The sequence below is a fragment of the Aethalodelphis obliquidens genome, unplaced genomic scaffold, assembly GCF_003676395.1.
Source record: "Aethalodelphis obliquidens isolate GAN/ISIS:26980383/991018 unplaced genomic scaffold, ASM367639v1 scaffold119, whole genome shotgun sequence".
Classification (NCBI taxonomy): Eukaryota; Metazoa; Chordata; class Mammalia; order Artiodactyla; family Delphinidae; genus Aethalodelphis; species Aethalodelphis obliquidens.
The window spans coordinates 1275213-1295247 of NW_020838063.1; the positions used below are offsets into that span (position 1 = coordinate 1275213).

Consider the following 20035-nt stretch of genomic DNA (forward strand, 5'->3'; position numbering starts at 1 on the left):
TTGCAAGTTAGTCTTGCATAAAACAACATGAGATGGAAAATAATTACAACCCTGTAGTTGTAGTGTGAAAGCAGCCATAGATAACATGTAAGTGAATGATTGTGACTGTGTTCCAATAAAACTTTATTTTTGGATACTGAAATTTTAAATTCATATAATTTTGGCATGTCACATAATGTAATTCTCTTAATTTTTTCAACTATTTAAATATGTATAAATCATTCTTAGTTCTCTGACTATATTCAAACAGCTTGCCGATCAGATTTGGTCCTTGAGCTATCATTTACTGACACCTACTCTATTAGCTCTGGTTAGCATTTCTTCACCTTAGTCTGGTTGGATTTCACTTTCTGTGTGTGTATGTGTGAGCATCCTTGCTTCAGATCTCTGAGGAGTCTGTCCTTATTTTCTAAGGACATTACAATCCTGTCAGCTTTACAATACAATCATTTCACAACATTTCCCTACCTTAAATACCTTGATGAGGTCTCTGGCAGTGTTCATGCATTTGATTCACTTTAGGCCAGGGATGTAGTTATATGTTGGTTTATGTGTTGGTTATGTATTGGTTTCCCAATCTTTTTTGTCTCTTATTTTTAATTTGTATTCATATATTACCTACATGCCAGGCATTATTATGTTTATTACACATATTAACTCTTCACACACACACAAAAAAACTATGAGAAAAGTACAATCCCTATTTTAAAGATGAAAAAATTGAGGCTCAGAAATGTTAAATAACTTGAGCTAATAACATAACTAATAAATGGCAGAGCTAGAATCCATAACTAGGCAGCCTAGATCCAGAGTTCATTCTGACTTTTGATACTTGGAATGTTTTTTATTTTATTTTTCACACAAAAAATGATGTATGAAAGTTCCTTTACAAACCCTGAAAAGTTTATGCCAGCCATACAGGACACCTCCCTTTGCAGCTAAATTAGCATCAGCAGTGTTCTTTGGAAGCCTAGAACTGGTGATAAAGGCACTGCTGTGCTGCAATAGAGAGCCCCTTCAGGGACCTGGTTGAATTTCACTCTCGGTTGATTACACTAAATGACAAATTCATGGTTCTCTATTCTCTTAGTCTGAACTTCATACTCTGGATCTGTCTGGCTCCACTTCCTGTGCTTTTTCTTCTAAAATGGAGCTCAGTGGAACAAAAGAGTAATGTTCTGGATGATTTCTAGTTTATATTTAAATAAACAAGTAAACAAGAATATTTCAGAGAGAACTGTTAAAAAGAAAATAGAACAGGGTGATGAAGGAAAATGATACTGACTGCAATGGTTGTATAGGGCTCGAAGATTAGAGAGAAGCCCATACTGGGTGACATATGAATCAAGACACAAACATCAAAATGGAGTCAATTTTTCAAAGATCTAGAGACAGATGTTTCAGGCAGAGGAAATAGCAAGTGAAAAATCCTTAAGTCAGAAAGGAGCTTGCACGGTTGAGAAAAGTTCTTTCACCTTTGTCACCAGAAAAAGTGTAAATATTTAAAAAGTGTTTCATATATGCATATACACATATACATACTTATATATATAAAACGTGTATTTCTGTACTCACAGTATTACATTATAAAACATATACAAATAAAGATTTAAAAAGATGAGATGAGAAATAAATAAGAATCGATGTTCTAATACATTTTTCCACAGACTATTGGATCATCTTGCATATCTCTTGGCATGTACACTCCCTACTTTTGCAATTGTAGATTTAGTCTATAACATCCATATTTAAATAAACTTAGGTCTTAGAGCCATGCTGCCCAACAAAAATATAAAGTGAACCACGTTTACAATTTAAAGTTTTCTAACAATCATATTTAAAAAGTGCAAGAAATATAAGTAAAATTAATTTAAATAATATTTTTAGTTAATCTACTATTTCCAAATTACTATCATTGCAACATATAATCAATATTAAAAAGCAAGTTATGAGTGAAATAGTTTACATTTTTGTAATTAGCCTAAGAAATCTGGTGTGCATTTTATACTAACATCCCATCTCAAATTGAACTAGTTACATTTCAAATGCTAAAGAGTCTCCTCTGGCCAGCGGTCACTATATTGCACAGTGCAGACCTCAAGGGCTAATTTTCTTAATGGTATTCCCATCCCTCTCTCCTACTATCTGATTAACAAACTTAGACCCTACTCCTTTTGAGCCAATGACTGGAGCCTTTTTATCTTAGGAGAGCATTTTCTTTTTAATTGCCATGATTTACTTTAACTAAAATGAGTGTCACTGTGTCCCAAAGCAGGGTGAGTAGGGAGCTGGAAACGGAATGTGCTGTGTTTGAAAAAGTTTAGACCATTGAACCATCTAAGAAGGAATGTTCATGGCACATCTGTTACTTGTTTATAGAGCGCCATAAGCTTCTGAGAAGGGAAATATGAGCTATATCAAGTGCTCTGTGATGACCTAGATGTGTGGGTTGGGGGAGTGGGAGGGAGGTCCAAGAGGGAGGGGATATAAGTATATATATAGCTAATTCATTTCCTCGTACAGCAGAACTAACACAACACTGTAAAGCAATTTTACTCCAATAAAAAATATCCCTAACACTTTTACAAAAGATCTGATTTTTAAAAATATTTGTGATCTTGCCATGTGCCAGACATGCTACATTTGCATCATATCTAAGGGTCTTCTTGTATTCCCTCCCTACTTAGGAATGATAGGTGGCTGGACATTTTATGTTTGCCCAAGGCTCTAACAGAACAAGACATAAATGTATCTCATAAGAACATAGTTGTATAAGTGGAGATGCTTACTTGGTTTAACCCATCCTCAGTACCAAAACTTGATTCTGATACACAGGTGAGGCCCATCTGGTGCTAGTGCAGTTGGTCATCTCTAAATTTTATGTGAATGCCAAAAAGCTTTGTTGACTCCATAACCATGAACTCAATAAACAGTTTACTCATGTGGCTCCTATTACTAAGTGTGGCTAATAGGCCTGTTCTGGCACATTTTGTCTCTCTGTGTTCCACATTTTACTTATTTATTTAACAAACATAGGACTTCCCACTAGCCAGACATTGTTTAAATATTAACTTGTTTAATTTAATTTTTATGACAAGCCATTAACAGATGAAGAAACTGAGGCACAGATAAAGCAACTTGCCAAATGTCCCATAACTTAGTAAAGAGCAGATCTGAATTCTGACCAAGGTAGCATGGCTTCAGAGTCCCTGTGCTTAATATTTCTGCAAAGTCTGAGTCTCCTAATTTTTTATCTTCATGGCTTTCTCTGTTTCTTCTTTAGGGACTTGACATTATTACTGATCACAAGAGGTTCTTTGTCTTGGTTAACTCTGATGTACATTCAACATGCAGCAGCTCTGTCTTTCTGACAGAAGTGCTCAGAATATCAGATTCTCCTAGGCCCTCTGACAGTAAAAGAGGGCTTTTCAAAATCCCTTTTGTGAAGATTCTTCCTGCTTGAATTCTGAACGGACATTTTCACATTGCTATTACCCCTCTTATAAAATATTACATAGTTCTAAAGCTACATAGGGTGCTGTCATCATTGGATTTTCCTGTATACATAATCCATTGTTATTTATTCATTACAATTTGTTTTCCCTTTGTTGATTTAATTACAAAATAACACACACTCATCCTAAGAATCCTAACAATACAGAGCTATGCATAGTTCTTGGTGAAAGTCTCCAATTCCTTTCATTCCTTTCTTTATAATTCCCAGTTTAATGCCATAGAAATAGACAACACTTCCAGCAGGCTATTCTGCATTTCGCTAGTCACAGCTATTTGAGCTGTACCTCTGGGAAGCACTCTCCGCATTCCTTGGGGTGGGTTACATCCGGGAGGAAGGAACCATTGCCTGGGAAACAAGTCACGTGGGAACCTCTGGACACAAACTGGGTGTCGGGATTCTGACCTGAGCTGGGGTCTGCGCTTCCAGTGAATGCTGTGGGAGCAAGTGTTGGTGACAGGTTAGTGGATGGCCCTGGCACCAATAAGGGCACTGGCTGGGCAGCCTGGGCGAGCTGGAGCCTACCAGAAAGCTTAGATCCTGTGGCCAAGGCACAGAAGTTGGCGAAGTGGAGCGTGGCAGGCAGCCTTATGACAGCTACTGTCCGGTAAGTTAGATTTGAACACCTGGTGGGAGTCAGTAAGGGAAGATGAGATTGGACACAGTTCCTTATAATTCTTCTTTTGTCCAGGGGGACGTTGAACTGACCAGCATGCCGCTAGAGGTAGGGGTGGGGGAAGCAAGGAACAGGGCCAGTGAAGTGGGAGGATCCTGAGACGCTCGGGTCCTGTTTTGCTGGTCCTCTTTCACTCTCTATTTCCTCCTTATTCTTGTTCTTTCTTTTCCTGTTTACACTTTTTCTTTGCTCCAGAACCTGAATTCTAATGTAAGCAGTTTGGCTCCTGAGCCAGTTCTCTGTTAACCTTCCTGACAGGTGCAAAGAGCTGTTAAAAATATGGAAAAATGGGCAAAGACTCAGAAGACACTATTTACACACAGGAGCAGTAATCTTTTGAAAAAGTCAATTGCCTTCAATAATAAACACACATGAATAAAACAGGATAGCATATTAAGATTGACAAGAATGGGAAAAGATAGTTTATCCCCAGTGTTGTGCAGGGTTTAGGAAAACTGACACTAAATAACAGTGTTGTTAAGGGTGTAAGTTAGCAAAACAGTTTTGTATTAGGCAATTTGGTTTATGTAACAAATCTGAAAACCTGTTACTCTATGGCCTAGAAATACTATCTGAGGAACTTATCCAACACAATTACTAATAGAAATGTAAACATACTCACACACATACATACAATGTATTCATTAAGCTTTATTTGTAGTAGCAATTAGGGATATCGGGACACTGAATATTTTATGATATTAAGAAATTATTGTTAGTTCTCTATGTGAAAATAGGATCATAGTTATGTTTTAAAAGAATCTTTGTCTTTAGGGATTAATTCAGATATATTTACATATGGAATAATATGATATCTGGGATTTGCCTGAAAATAATTGGTATTGACTAATGGATTAGGGAATAGATGGATTGATAATTACTGAAGTTGGGTGATGGGAACATGGGGGAGCTCATTATTATTATTCTCTCTACTTTTGTATGAGTGTACGGGATTTTCCATAAGTTAAAAAAAAAACTAATTCAAGGTAGAAAATTATGGAAGAGTATTAGTAAATAAAAATCATCTCTAAATCTACTGGATAATTATAACCAGTGTTAAATTTTGGTGTGTGTGTGTGTTGGGGGGGTGGATTGTTGTTCAACATTTGTTCCACTTTCCTGCACTTCAGGAAGAGCATTTAAAAGCACAGATTCAAGTCAGATTGTCTGGGTAAGAATCGCACCTCTGCCAATTACTAGCTGCCTGATGCTGGATAGGGTACTTTAGTCCTCGGAGCCTCAGTTTCCTCATCTATGAAATAATAACGATACTGTGTATTATCAAATCCAATCAATAGTAAGCTACACTATTACAATTTATGCCACTATGGCAGAAAAATCACTTCCAAATAAAATGATGCACATCTTGATTTCAGAGGTGTTAGAACATTAAAAGATATGAATCTTAGAATTAATGAGATATTGTGGTGTCTACCTTATAGGGTTTTTGTGACAAGTAAATAAGTTTAAAAGTGTAAAGTGTGTGGCACATGAGTACTCACTAAATATGAGTTATCATTATTACCTCATCACCATCACGATCCTAAGAGTGCTACCTAAGAGTGCTCATGTAGGCATCTTCATGCATTTTTCTCCCATTTGAGCAAGGAGACCAAATTATCGGATTTTGCTTAGGGTTTAATAGCATTACTTCTGGATTGTGGATTTTTTTGTGATATTCTAAATTGATAATGTATGAGAATATACATTGCAGCATGGTTGGTAAAAGAAAAAAAAATATTTGTAATAGCTTAAGCACTCACAAACAGGTAATTGTCAAATACTTTATGGAGGTATTCACACTGTAATACTATGCAACTTTGAGAAACAGTGAGGGAGGAGCTCAATGTACTGACATGGAAAGATGTCTCTGTTATAATGATTAGTAAAGAAAGCAAATAATTGAATAAAATGTATAGTTTAAGTAAGAAAAAGCTTATGTTATTTATAGATATGTATATATTTGTGTGCGTGTGTGTGTTGTGTGCGTGTGTGTGCGCGCACGTAGATAGATTCCAAACTTTTAAAAATGGCTGCCTCTGAGAGATTCACATTGGGGGAGGTGAAATGAGACTTTCACTTTTTTACATATGCGTTTGGTATTGATTTTTATACTATGTATTACTTTTGTAATTAAAATATAATTTTGAAAAACTCAAGCATGAGATTTTTTTCAGAGTATGTAAATCTATTCACTAAGTTTTTCTCCTACATAAGATTTGTCCTTTTAACATCTTGTCTTAGGTTTGTAACATGAAACTTTTAAGAATGAAATGAGTATATTTTAAAACACTCTGTATTTTGACAAAGGCCACCCTTTACAAATTGTGAAGTTCTTATAGCCAGCACATTATTTCCAGTCCTCACAGATGCTAAACCTGTACATAATGGCTTCCTATTATGTAAGTATACTATTAATGCAGCAACACATAACTATTGCTTAGCCTAATACTATTAATTACTTATTTCCCTAAACAAGATTTGCCAAGGGATGTTAATAAACATTAAATTGGAATGTTAATAAACATTCCAATTTAATGTTCCTCTCATTAACTTGGAATACAGAGCAATTTCACTCCAGTTAGAGGGTATTATGATGCTTTACAAGTTATGTATGACCCACAGAATATTTTTTAAAAGAGTTCACAGTGAAATTTGGATTTCCTACATTCTGATTACCTTAGGTTGATGACTCCAATATAGCTCACAGGTATAGACTTCAAGAGTTTAGGTTGGTAGAAGGTCTTTTCCTAGTGGTCTGAAGCTGCAAAATGGCTGCAAAGTCACTCTTTCTGCCAGCTCCCCAATCACCCGCCCCACATCAACAGAATTTGTAACTATTTCAAACTTCAGCTTAAACAGTTTGGAATTTCTTTCAGGTGTCAATGTGAATGTAATATATAATTCCAAGATATATTCTAAAATAAGAGTTACCATGATCTATTAGTTTTTGCTAGTTTATACTTTGAGAAGAAACAGCCCCCAAAATTCAATAACTTACAATAACAAAAAAATGTTACTTGTTGGCTTTGGAGTTCTTCTCTATATCATTTTCATTCTAGAATCTAGGTTGGAGGAGCAGCCCTTATCTGATACCAGCTGCTCTTATTATACAATGAGGAGGAATGATAGAACCATGCAAAGATGTCTCTAAGAGCTTAGGCATGGAATGTAAATATCAAACTTGATATCAATAGAGTAGGAAAGTATAATCCTTTCACAGGGAAGGGTAGAAAATAATGTGGAACACTAATGCAATGTGTTGCAAAAGGTATTTGCCAAATAATAATTTTGCAACATACCCAAGCTCCTAAGTATGCATTAATTTATATGAATATATATTCATAATTAAAACCCTCTCAGACAGGGGATCTTACAATACAATATTTTGGGAGGAACGTTATGTTACAAAAGTTCCAATCATATGAATTTTGGCTATAAATTTCATGGACATACCTACATGTATGTGTGTGTATGTCTTTTGTTTCTGTCATGTTTTACTTATGCAAAAACAAGATAGTGTAATAACATATTACTCTGCAACAGGATATCATGGCCATCCCTGTGTCATGATTGCAATTGCATATATGTGTGTGTATTTCAGATCAGTTAATTTGATGCAGTTCATAAGTTTGGCTTGTGCAGAAATATCTTTTCAAAAACTTTTTTTTGAAATAACATGTTTTAGTTCTTAATGTATGAAACTAATATCTCTTCATTGTAGGAAATTTGAGTATATATGTGGTTTTGTAATAGAGAGAGGAAAATATTTTAAAAGGAATATACTATGGTTGCTTTGTCTTCTATAGTGAGTGTCATAACTCATACCAGTGTGGAAGTAAGTGTGTTTATTGATCTCTTCCTCCCTAAGAGAATACTGGGGAAAAGGAGAAATCATGATATTAAACATATTAAACATTTAAGGCCTCTGCTGGTTCTTTTGTGCTTCTAAAGTGTGGTCCACTGTTTAGCAGAGCCCATTAATTAGTCTGTGTAGAAGAAGGTGCAGAGCCTAACTTAAGATAGATGTGGGGCAGTAGTGATGTGAGTACATGTTATATGTGTGGTGGGTGATGCCTAAGGGAAAGGTGCCTAGAAAGAGGGGACGCAAAACATCTAGAAGCGATGAATGGGGCCATGGAAGAAGGTGCAAGAATGGAGCCTACAGAAGTGGACAAGTGAAAAATTGCTGCTGGTAGAATTGTTGGACAGCATTTAGGTTGTAAATGTTCAGTGTTAAGTTGTTTCCCATGTCTTGTTGTGACTTAATTCCACTCCACTCTGCTTCTCAGACCTTCGGTGATGTGTGGATTCATACAAATATCTTGTGTGTGTGATTCTTAAGTGGGCGTATCATGAAACTACCCGGTCACCTGCAAGTAAATTAAAACAGTGATGAGTCAGCATTTTTAATTTTATCATATTGCCATAGAATAAAAAGAATGATGGGTGAGTGATCACTGTGCATTAATTTCCAGTCCATGAACTGGTCTGATAAAGCAGTAGAAACTAGCTTTGAATTCTTGCTTCATTACACTGTCATCCCAGTATACAGGATACATTTTTGTGTCCAACAAATATTTCTAATTTCGTTTAAATTTGTGGTCTTTTGAGGAGGAAGTAGGCTAGGGAAGTGAGGGGTGAGAGAAGACAAGTTCTGATGAGAGTGCTAGAGTATGTGCTGTTGGTAAGGATAATTACCAAACTATTACTGGAGGAGAGAAAGGGAGAGGCAGTCAGAAGAATGAATAGGGAGAAAGGAATTAAATTTTAGACCGTTTTTTCTTAGTGAGAACTCTTCATACAGATGAAGAATATCCAATAGCTGGAATGATGCAGTTTTGGAGGATCTAAAAATGGTGATGACTTCTACTCCAACTTAGAAAGGCAGTTCTGTGGTGGACCATGACCCCAAGCTTCCTTGATGAGACCACTGCCTGGATAATCAGGTGAGTAATCATAAACGAACCAGCTTTCCATTTATGGTAGTATATTTGAATCTATAGAATATCTTCTGTGACACTTATGGAAGGTCCAGAAAATATAAAATCTAATGTAAGAATCCCCTTTCCCTGCTAGGATGACCAGCTTCACCAGTTTGTCTAGGCTTTCCTGGTTTTAGACTTGCATTCCAGGAATTCTCTCAGTCCTAGGCAAAACAGGGATGGTCACTCTGCTCCAAACCCCTCTCTCCTGCCATCCCCACCCTTTCCCATCCCCTCCACTGACTCAATTTCTCAAACCTTAGCATTGTCTTCTCCCTCTGCAAGGACCCTATTATCCAAAAAAAAACAATGAAAATGAAAGTGCTCTGATGACATCATAAACAAGGAAGGTATTGGATTTTTTTTTATCCTTAAAATAAACTTTTCTTTAAAAAAATATTTAGAAAAAGTTAGCAAAGAAGTGTGCCAGAATATTAAGAAATGACTGAGTGGGGTAATTGTGAATTTTTTACTTCTTTACACGTCTTTATTTTTCAAAATTTACTCAAAACAGATTATGACACTTATATTTACCAGATTTAAGCAAGTATAAAAACTAAAAATCAAAAAAAAAAACACTGGGTTTGGTTTCCAAGTTAATGTTAAAGTATCTTTCAAAGTTGTCTTTAAATCTATTTTTAAGTAAATAGCATGTCTTATATGGTCCAGGAAACAATGTGAGCTTCTGGGAAGATAGAAGATTCCATTTAATTTACTTAACATTTTTGACTGTCTATTCTGTTCCAATTATTGTATCAGGTGATAACTGATATATATGGTCTTTGGAATATTTTTATCTTTAATTTATTTAAATAATAAGAATGTGTTTAATGATAGGCATATGTTCTTGATAATTATAATGCTAAATAAGGACCCAAATAATATGTATATATTTATATTATCTTCTTCTGTGTAAATTTTTCAGTTTATACAGAACCCTGCATACAGTTTGATTCCATTTTTATAAAACATTATGTGTATATCTGTAGGTGGAAAACCTATAAGAAGAAAATGAAAGGAAATATCCCAAAATGATAACAATGGTTAACTTGGAATGGTTTAGTTATTTATTTCATTTGTTTTTACCAATAATTCATTTTTTACAATTTTTATATAAACTTTAAATTTTAGAACAGTTTTAGATTTACAGAAGTATTACAAAGATGGTACAAAGTGTCCCTGTATACCTTGCACCCAGTTTTCCCTATTATTAGCATCTTACATTCATATGATACATTTGCCCCACTTAATGAACCAATGCTGATATATTATTATTAACTAAACTCTATACTTTCTTCAGATTTCCTCACTTTTTTCCTAATATCTTCTCTCTTCGAGGATCCCATCTAGAATACCACATTACATTTAACAGTCATGTCTCCTTAAGCTCCTCTTGGCTGTGACAGTTTTCAGACTTTCCCTATTTTTGATAAACTTGGCAGTTTTCAGGAGTACTGGTCGGGCCTTTTGTAGAATTTCCCTCAGTTGTGATTTACCTGATGATTTTGTCATAAATAGACCGAGGGAGTGCATTTGTTTGGAGAAAGAAAACAGAATACTTTTTAAATAATATCAAGGGTACATACTATCAACATGACTTACCATTATTGATGTTGACTTTGATCATTTGGGATGAATAGTGTTTGTCAGGTCTGTCCACTGTGAAGTTACTGTTTTTCTTTAGGAAGAAAAATCACTATATATAGCCTTCACTTACAGAGTAGAGAGTTATACTCCCACTTCTTGAGGGCTAAGTAGTACATAAATTATTTGGAATTCTTTTTTAAGGGAGATTCATCTCCTTCATTTGTTTTTAGTCAGTTATTAATATCAGTTTGGATTCATGGATAACTATTTCATGTTTTGTGTAATAGTCCAATACTGCATTATTCATTTATTTGTTCAAATTTTTCCAGCTTTGGCCATTCAGAGCTTTTTCAATTGGCTCCTGTGCCCCTTTGACATACTGCCATCAAAGTTTTGAGCAATCCATTACTTTCAGGCACATCAAGGAGGAGGAGTATGGGCTGCACATAATAACTTTCATCCAAAGAGTGGAGTATGGAACAGGAGAAAAAAGAGGAAATACATTGTGGAGAAATCTGAGAAACACTAATTAGCTTTGTAATAAAGGTCAATATCAACAGTGACACCATGTTAATAGTATGTACCTTTGATGTGATGTAATGAAAATGGAATTCAACTTCTTTGGTCTTCCTCACCAAAACATATTATCCCACTCTAGTCATAAGAAAAAAAATCATTAGACACATAGAGAGTTATTCTGCAACATCCTACAATATGCCTGACTAATACTCCTTGAAACTATTAAAGTCACCAGAAACATTATAAGTCCGAGAAACTGTCAAAACAAAGAGGAGCCTAAGGAGACATGATAACTAGAAGTAATGTGATATTCAGTGTAGGTTCTTGACAGAGAAAAATGATATTGGGGAAAAACTGAGGAAATCTGAGTAAAGTGTCTATTTCACTTAATAACACTCTATCAATTTTAGTTCATTAAGTGTAACAAATGTGCTGTAATAATATGGAAAATTGATGTGGAGGTTATGGGAACTGTCTCTACTATATTTGCAACTTTTATATAAATTAAATATATCCTGAAATGAAAACATTTATAAGCTAATCAATTGGGCATATTTTTGGGGTCTTTTTCTGAAGTCTCTCTTCTAATCCATTGATTTATGCATATATCCCTCCAACAATACCACAGTCTTGATTATTGTTGCAATGTACTAAACTTTTTAAAACTGCATTAACATTGGTTTATAATATTATATGTTTTATGTGTACAACATTATATTTCAACTTCTGTGTGCATATAGTATGCTTACCACCAAAGGGTTAGTTTTAATCTTTCACCATACTGTTGACCCCCTTTACCCATTTTGACCTTTTCTATCCATTACTCTCTGGCAGCCAATTTGTTCTCTGTATCTGTATGTTTCTTTTTGCTTGGTTTGTTCATTTATTATGTTTTACTTTTAGAGTTTTTTAATTCCACATTTGTGAAATCATATGGTATTTGTCTTTCTCCATCTGACTTATTTCACTTAGCATAATAACCTCAAATTCCATCCATGTCTTCACAAATGGCAAGACTTCATCTTCTTTAACGACTGAGTAGTACTCCATTATAAATATATACCATATCTTCTTTATACATTCACCTATGGATGAACACTTAGGTTGTTTCCATATCTTGACTATTAAAAATAATGTGATGAACATAGGCATGCATATATCATATTGAACTAGTGTTCTTGTATTCTTTGGATAAATAAAGAGAAGTGGGGTTGCTGTGCACCCTGAAGATGGCGGCCGTGGCGGGAAGGTTGCTCCGGACTTCGCTTGTCCGACAAGTGAGTGCCATTCCTTGGGGCATTTCTGCCTCTGCAGCCCTTAGGCCTGCTGATTCTCGAAGAACGTGCTTGACAAATGCACTGTGGTCTGGCTCTGCTCAAGCAAAATTCGCCTTTAGCACCAGTTCCTCATGCCATGCCCCTGCCGTCACCCAGCATGCGCCCGATTTTAAGGGTACAGCTGTTGTCAATGGAGAGTTCAAAGAAATAAGCCTTGATGACTTTAAGGGGAAATATTTAGTGCTCTTCTTCTATCCTTTGGATTTCACCTTTGTGTGTCCTACAGAAATTATTGCTTTCAGTTGCAAAGCCAATGAATTTCATGATGTGAACTGTGAAGTCGTTGCAGGTCAGTGGATTCCCACTTCACCCACCTGGCCTGGATAAACACACCAAGGAAGAATGGCGGTTTGGGCCACATGCACATCACACTCTTGTCAGATTTGACTAAACAGATTTCCCGAGACTACGGTGTGCTGTTAGAAGGTCCCGGCCTTGCACTACGAGGTCTCTTCATAATTGACCCCAACGGAGTCATCAAGCATTTGAGCATCAATGATCTCCCAGTGGGCCGAAGCGTGGAAGAGACCCTCTGCTTGGTGAAGGCATTCCAGTTTGTAGAAACCCATGGAGAAGTCTGCCCAGCCAACTGGACACCAGATTCTCCTACAATCAAGCCCCATCCGACTGCTTCCAAAGAATATTTTGAGAAGGTAAATCAGTAGACCATCCCACGTGCACCTGCAGCTTCCCACACCAGAAAAGAACCACAGCTGGAACTCACTTTTAGCATTTCAAAGATTATTATTTATAGAAGGCAAAAAAACAATTATGCTTGTATTCGTAAATATTACTCTAAATGTTTTGTTTTTGTAACATTGGCCAAGGCTTTTAAAATGTGGTTAGTTACTAATGTAAGGAGTCCTTTATTAGCAGTGTATGGATGGATGGCTAGTTGCTATAGAATGTGCAGTTCCCCTATTTCTTGGATCATGTCTTCAAAGGGAAAAGGAAAAAACTCTTCTTTATCAGCCTTACTTGAACCTTTGTGTACACTAGCGTAGTGTGACAGGCATCAAAAGCTTCTGATCAAGGGTCCTGAAATTTTCTTCTTGAGTTTCTTTGTATTAAACTGAATTTTCTTTTAAGATCATAGTTTTAAGTTGTTAGCATCAATTGTCTAATTTAACACTTGCAGGACTTCCCTGGTGGTCCAGTGGTTAATACTCTGTGCTCGCAATGCAGGGGGCGTGGGTTCGATCCCTGGTCAGGGAACTAAGATCCCACATACCATGCAGTGTGGCCAGGAAAAGAAAACAAAACAAAACACTTGCAATGAATGTGTATGTGATTGAAGCAGATGTGAATCATGTTTTTTAAAAAACCACCTACAGTGGCCAAGTGACTTAACTGACCATGCATGTTCCCCAGTCCTGAGATTTATACTTTATATGATTATTTTACTTATTTTGTTAGCTGACTTAGTGCCTACATACATTTCTAATATTTATTGGGCATAATTATAAAGGATAATTATTGAATCCAGGGATTGCATTTTGAATTATTCATGCATTTGAATCATTGTAATTATTTTATTTCCTGAAGTGTTCAATGTAAAAAAATATAAAAATAAACATTTTAAAATACTTGCAAAAAAAAAATAAATAAATAAATAAAGAGAAGTGGAATACCTGGACCATATGGTACTTTTACTCTTAAAATTTTGAGGATTCTCCACACTGTTTTTCATAATCGCTGAACCAATTTACATTTCCATCAACAGTGGATGAGGGTTACATTTGCTTGGATTCTCTACACTGTTTTTCATAATTGCTGAAACAATTTTCATTTCCATCAAAAGTGTATGAGGGTTACCTTTGCTCCACAACTTCTCCAATGCTTGTTGTTTCTTGTCTTTTTGATAACAGCCGTTCACACAGCATGAGGTGATAACTCATTGGTTTTGATTTGCATTTCCTTAATAATTAGTGATGTTGAAATTTTCAAGTGCCTGTTGGCCACATGTATGTCTTCTTTGAGAAAATGTCTACACAACTGTTTTGTTCATATATTGATTGATTGATTGATTGATTGATTTGGGCTGTGTTGGGTCTTCATTGCTGCCTGCAGGCTTTCTCTAGTTGGGGCAAGTGGGGGCCACTCTTCGTTGCAGTGATCAGGGTTCTCATTGCAGTGGCTTTTCTTGTTGCAGAGCACAGGCGCTAGGTGCATGGGCTTCAGTACTTGCAGCACGCGGGCTCAGCACTTGTGGCTCATGCACTCTAGAGCGCAGGCTCAGTAGTTGTGGTGTATGGGTTTTGTTGCTCCGTGGCACGTGGGATCTTCCCAGACCAGAGATAGAACCCGTGTCCCCTGCATTGGCACTCCCGTTGTGGAGCACAGGCTCCGGACACACAGGCTCAGTGGCCATGGCTCATGGGCGCAGCCAGTCCACGGCATGTGGGATCTTCCCGGACTGTGGCACGAACCTGTGTCCGCTGCATTGGCAGGCGGACTCTCAACCACTGCGCCACCAGGGAAGCCCGGCAGGTGGATTCTTAACTTCTGCGCCACCAGGGATGTCCTTCTTTCTTTCCTTCTTCCTTCCTTCCATCCTCCTTCCTTTCATTCTTTCTCTCTCTCTTTTTTTTAAACATCTTTTGTGGAGTATAATTGCTTTACAACGTTGTGCTAGTTTCTGCTGTATAACAAAGTGAAAGTGAAGCAGCTATATGTATACATACATCCCTATATCCCCTCCTTCTTGCATCTTCCTCCCATCCTCCCTATCCCACCCCTCTAGGTGGTCACAAAACACCCAGCTGATCTTCCTGTGCTATGCAGCTGCTTCCCACTAGCTATCTATTTTACATTTGGTAGTGTACATATATAAATGCTGCTCTCTCACTTCATCTCAGCTTACACTTCACCATCCCTGTATCCTCAAGACAATTCTCTATGTCTGCGTCTTTATTACTGTCCTGCCCATAGGTTCACCAAAGCCACTTTTTCTTTAGATTCCAAATATATGTGTTAGCATATCGTATTTGTTTTTCTCTTTCTGACTTACTTCACTCTGTATGACAGACTCTAGATCCATCCACCTCACTACAAATAACTCAATTTCGCTTCTCTTTATGGCTGAATAATATTCCATTCTATATATGTGCCACATCTTCTTTATCCAGTCATTTGTCAATGGACACTTAGCTTGCTTCCATGTTCTGGCTATTGTAAATAGTGCTGCAATGAATATTGTGGTACATGACACTTTTTGAATTATGGGTTTCTCAGGGTATATGCCCAGTAGTGGAATTGATGGGTCATATATGGTAGTTCTATTTTTAGTTTTTTAAGGAAACTCCATACTGTTCTCCATAGTGTCTGTATCAATTTATATTCCCACCAACACTGCAAGAGGGTTCCCTTTTCTCCACACCCTCTCCAGCATTTATTGTTTCTAGATTTCTTGATGATGGCCATTCTGACTGGTGTGAAGTGATAACTAATTGTTGTTTTGATTTGCATTTATCTAAGGATTAGGGATTAGTGATGGTAAATTAGAGCATCTTTTCATGTGTTTGTTGGCAATCTGTATATCTTCTTTGGAGAAGTGTCTACTTAGGTCTTCTGAAGATTTTTGGATTGGGTTGTTTGCTTTTTAGATATTGAGCTGCATGAGCTGCTTGCATATTTTGGAGATTAATCCTTTGTCAGTTGCTTTGTTTGCAGATATATTCTACCATTCTGAGGGTTGCTTCTTCATCTTGTTTGTGGTTTCCTTTGCTGTGCAAAAGCTTTTAAGTTTCATTAGGTCCCATTTGTTTATTTTTGCTTTTCTTTCCATTTCTGTAGGAGATGGCTCAAAACGATCTTGCTATGATTTATGTCAAAGAGTGTTCTTATGTCTTCCTCTAAGAGGTTTATAGTGTCTGACCTTACCTTTAGGTCTTTAATCCATTTTGAGTTTATTTTTGTATATGGTGTTAGGAAGTTTTCTAATTTAATTCTTTTACATATAGCTGTCCAGTTTTCCCAGGACCATTTACTGAAGAGACTGTCTTTTCTCCGTTGTATATTCTTGCCTCCTTTATCAAAAACAAGGTGACCATATGTGCATGGGTTTCTCTCTGAGATTTCTACCATGCTCAATAGATCTATATTTCTATTTGTGTGCCAGTACCATACTCTCTTGATTACTGTAGCTTTGTAGTATAGTTTGAAGCCAGAGAGCCTGATTCTTCCAGCTCTGTATTTCTTTCTCAAGATTGCATTCGCTCTTTGGGGTCTTTTGTGTTTCCATACAAACTGTGAAATTTTTTGTTCTAGTTCTGTGAAAAATGCCATTGGTAGTTTGATAGGGATTGCATTGAATTTGTAGATTGCTTTTGGTCATGTAGTCATTTTCACAATGTTGATTATTCTAATCAAAGGACACGGTATACCTCTCCATCTTATTGTGTTGTCTTTAATTTCTTTCAACAGTGTCTTTTAGTTTCCTGCATAGAGGTCTTTTGTCTCCTTAGGTAGGTTCATTCCTAGGTATTTTATTTTTTTTGTTGCAGTGGTAAATGGGAGTGTTTCCTGAATTTCTCTTTCAGATTTTTCATTGTTAGTGTATAGAAATGCAAGAGATTTCTTTTCATTAATTAATGCTGCTTCTTTACCAAATTCATTGATTAGCCATAATAGTTTTCTGGTAGCATTTTTAGGATTCTCTATATAGAATATCACGTCATCTGCAAACAGTGACAGTGTTAATTCTTCTTTGCCTATTTAAATTCCTTTTATTTCCTTTTCTTCTCTGATCACTGTAGCTAAAACTTCCAAAATTATGTTGAATAATAGTGGTGAGAGTGGGCAACCTTGCCTTGTTCCTGATCTTAGAGGAAATGGTTTCCATTGTTCACCATTGAGAACAATGTTGGCTGTGTGTTGTTATATATGACCTTTATTAAGTTGAGGTAGGTTCCCTCTATGCCTACTTTCTGGAGAGTTTTTAATCATAAATGGGTGTTGAATTTTTTCAAAAGATTTTTCTGCATCTGTTGAGAAGATCATATGGTTTTTCTCCTTCAATCTGTTAATATGGTGTATCACATTGATTGATTTGTGTATATTGAAGAATCATTGCATTCCTGGGATAAACTTCACTTGATGATAGTGTATGATCCTTTTAATGTGCTTCTGGATTCTGTTTGCTAGTATTTTGTTTAAGTTTTTTGCATCTATGTGCATCAGTGATATTGGCCTGTACTTTTCTTTATTCGTGACATCTTTTCTGGTTTTGGTATCAGGGTGATGGTGGTCTTCTAGATTGAGTTTGGGAGTGTTTCTCCCTGTGGTATATTTTGGAAGAGTTTGAGTAAGATAGGTGTTAGATAATCTCTAAATGTTTGATAGAATTCACCTGTGAAGCCATCTGGTCCTGGGCTTTTATTTGCTGGAAACTTTTTAATCACAGTTTCAATTTCAGTGCTTGTGATTGGTCTGTTTATATTTTCTATTTCTTCCTGGTTCAGTCTCAGAAGGTTGTGCTTTTCTAAGAATTTGTCCATTTCTTCCAGGTTGTCCATTTCATTGGCATAGAGTTACTTGTAGTAATCTCTCATGATCCTTTGTATTTCTGCAGTGTCAGTTATTACTTCTCCTTTTCCATTGCTAATTCTGTTGATTTGAGTCTTCTCCTTTTCTTCTTGTTGAGTCTGGCTAATTCTTTGTCAATTTTGTTTATCTTCTCAAAGAGCCAGCTATTAGTTTTATTGATATTTAATATTGTTTACTTCAGATTTTTTCATTTATTTCTAATTTTATTTTTATTATTTCTTTCCTTCTGCTAACCTTCAGGGTTTTTTGTTCTTCTATCTCTAAATGCTTCAGGGGTAAGTTTAGGTTGCTTATTTGAAATTTTTCTTGTTTCTTGAGGTAGGATTCTATTGCTCTAAACTTCTCTGTTAGAACTGTTATTGCTGAATCCCATAGGTTTTGGGTTGTCATGTTTTTACTGTCATTTGTTTCTAGGGATTTTTTTTATTTCTTCTTTGATTTCTTCAGTGATCTCTTGGTTATGTCGTGGCATACTGGTTAGCCTCCATGTGTTTGTATTTTTACATGTTTTTTCCTGTAATTGATATCTTGTCTCATAGTGTTGTTGTCAGAAAAGATACTTGATATGATTTCAATTTTCTTAAATTTACCAAGGCTTGATTTGTATCCCAAGATATGATCTATCCTGGGGAATGTTCCATGAGCACTTGAGATGAAAGTGTATTCCGATTTTTTTGAATGGAATGTCCTATAAATATCAATTAAGTCCATCTTTTTTAATGTGTCATTTCAAGCTTGTGTTTCCTTATTGATTTTCATTTTGGATGATCTGTCTATTGGTGAAAGTGGGGTGTTAAATTTCCCTACTATTTTTTGTGTTCCTGTCATTTTCCCCTTTCATGGCTGTTAGCATTTGCCTTAGGTATTGAGGTGCTCCTATATGGGATGCATGTATATTTACAATTGTTATACCTTCTTCTTGGATCGATCCCTTGATCATTATGTAGTGTCCTTCTTTGTCTCTTGTAATAGTCTTTATTTTATAGTTTATTTTGTCTTATATGAGAATTGCTACTCCAGTTTTCTTTTGATTTCCATTTGCATGGAATATCCTTTTCCATCCCCTACTTTCAATCTGTATGTGTCCCTAGGTCTGAAGTGGGTCTCTTTTAGACAGCATATATATGGGTCTTGTTTTTGTTTCCATTCAGGCAGTCTGTGTCTTTTTGTTGGAGCCTTTAATCCGTTTACATTTAAGTTTGTTATACATATATGTGTTCCTATTACCATTTTATTAATTGTTTTAGGTTTATTATTTTAGGTGTTTTCCTTCTCTTGTGTTTCCTGCCTAGAGACGTTCCTTTAGCATTTGTTGTAAAGCTGGTTCAGTGGTGCTGAATTCTCTTAACTTTTCTTATCTGTAAAGGTTTTAATTTGTCTGTCAAATCTGAATGAGATCCTTGCTGTGTAGAGTAATCTTGGTTGTAGGTTTTCCCCTTTCATCACTTTAAATATGTCCTGCCAGTCCCTTCTGGCTTGCAGAGTTTCTGCTGAAAGATCAGCTGTTAACCTTATGGAGATTCCCTTGTATGTTATTTGTTGCTTTTCTCTTGCTGCTTTTAATATTTTTTCTTCATATTTAATTTTTGATAGTATGATTAATATGTGTCCTGGTATGTTTCTCCTTGGATTTATCCTTTATGGGATTCTCTGTGCTTTCTCGACCAGTTTATTTCCTTTCCCATGTTAGGGAAATTTTCTCCTGTAATCTCTTTAAATATTTTATCACACCCTTTCTTATTCTGGGACCCATATTATTGAAATGTTGTTGCATTTAATGTTGCCCCACAGGTCTCTGAGACTGTCTTCAGTTCTTTTTATTCTTTTTTCTGCCCTGCTGTAGTTATTTCCAGTATTTTATCTTCCAAGT

At 36.1% G+C, this 20035-nt stretch overlaps 1 pseudogene; it reads left to right on the forward strand.

Annotated features, from left to right (window-relative positions):
* Positions 1-12495: 12495 nt before the first annotated feature.
* On the forward strand, positions 12496-13713 carry LOC113615550 (thioredoxin-dependent peroxide reductase, mitochondrial pseudogene; annotated as a pseudogene).
* The last annotated feature ends 6322 nt before the right edge of the window (positions 13714-20035 follow it).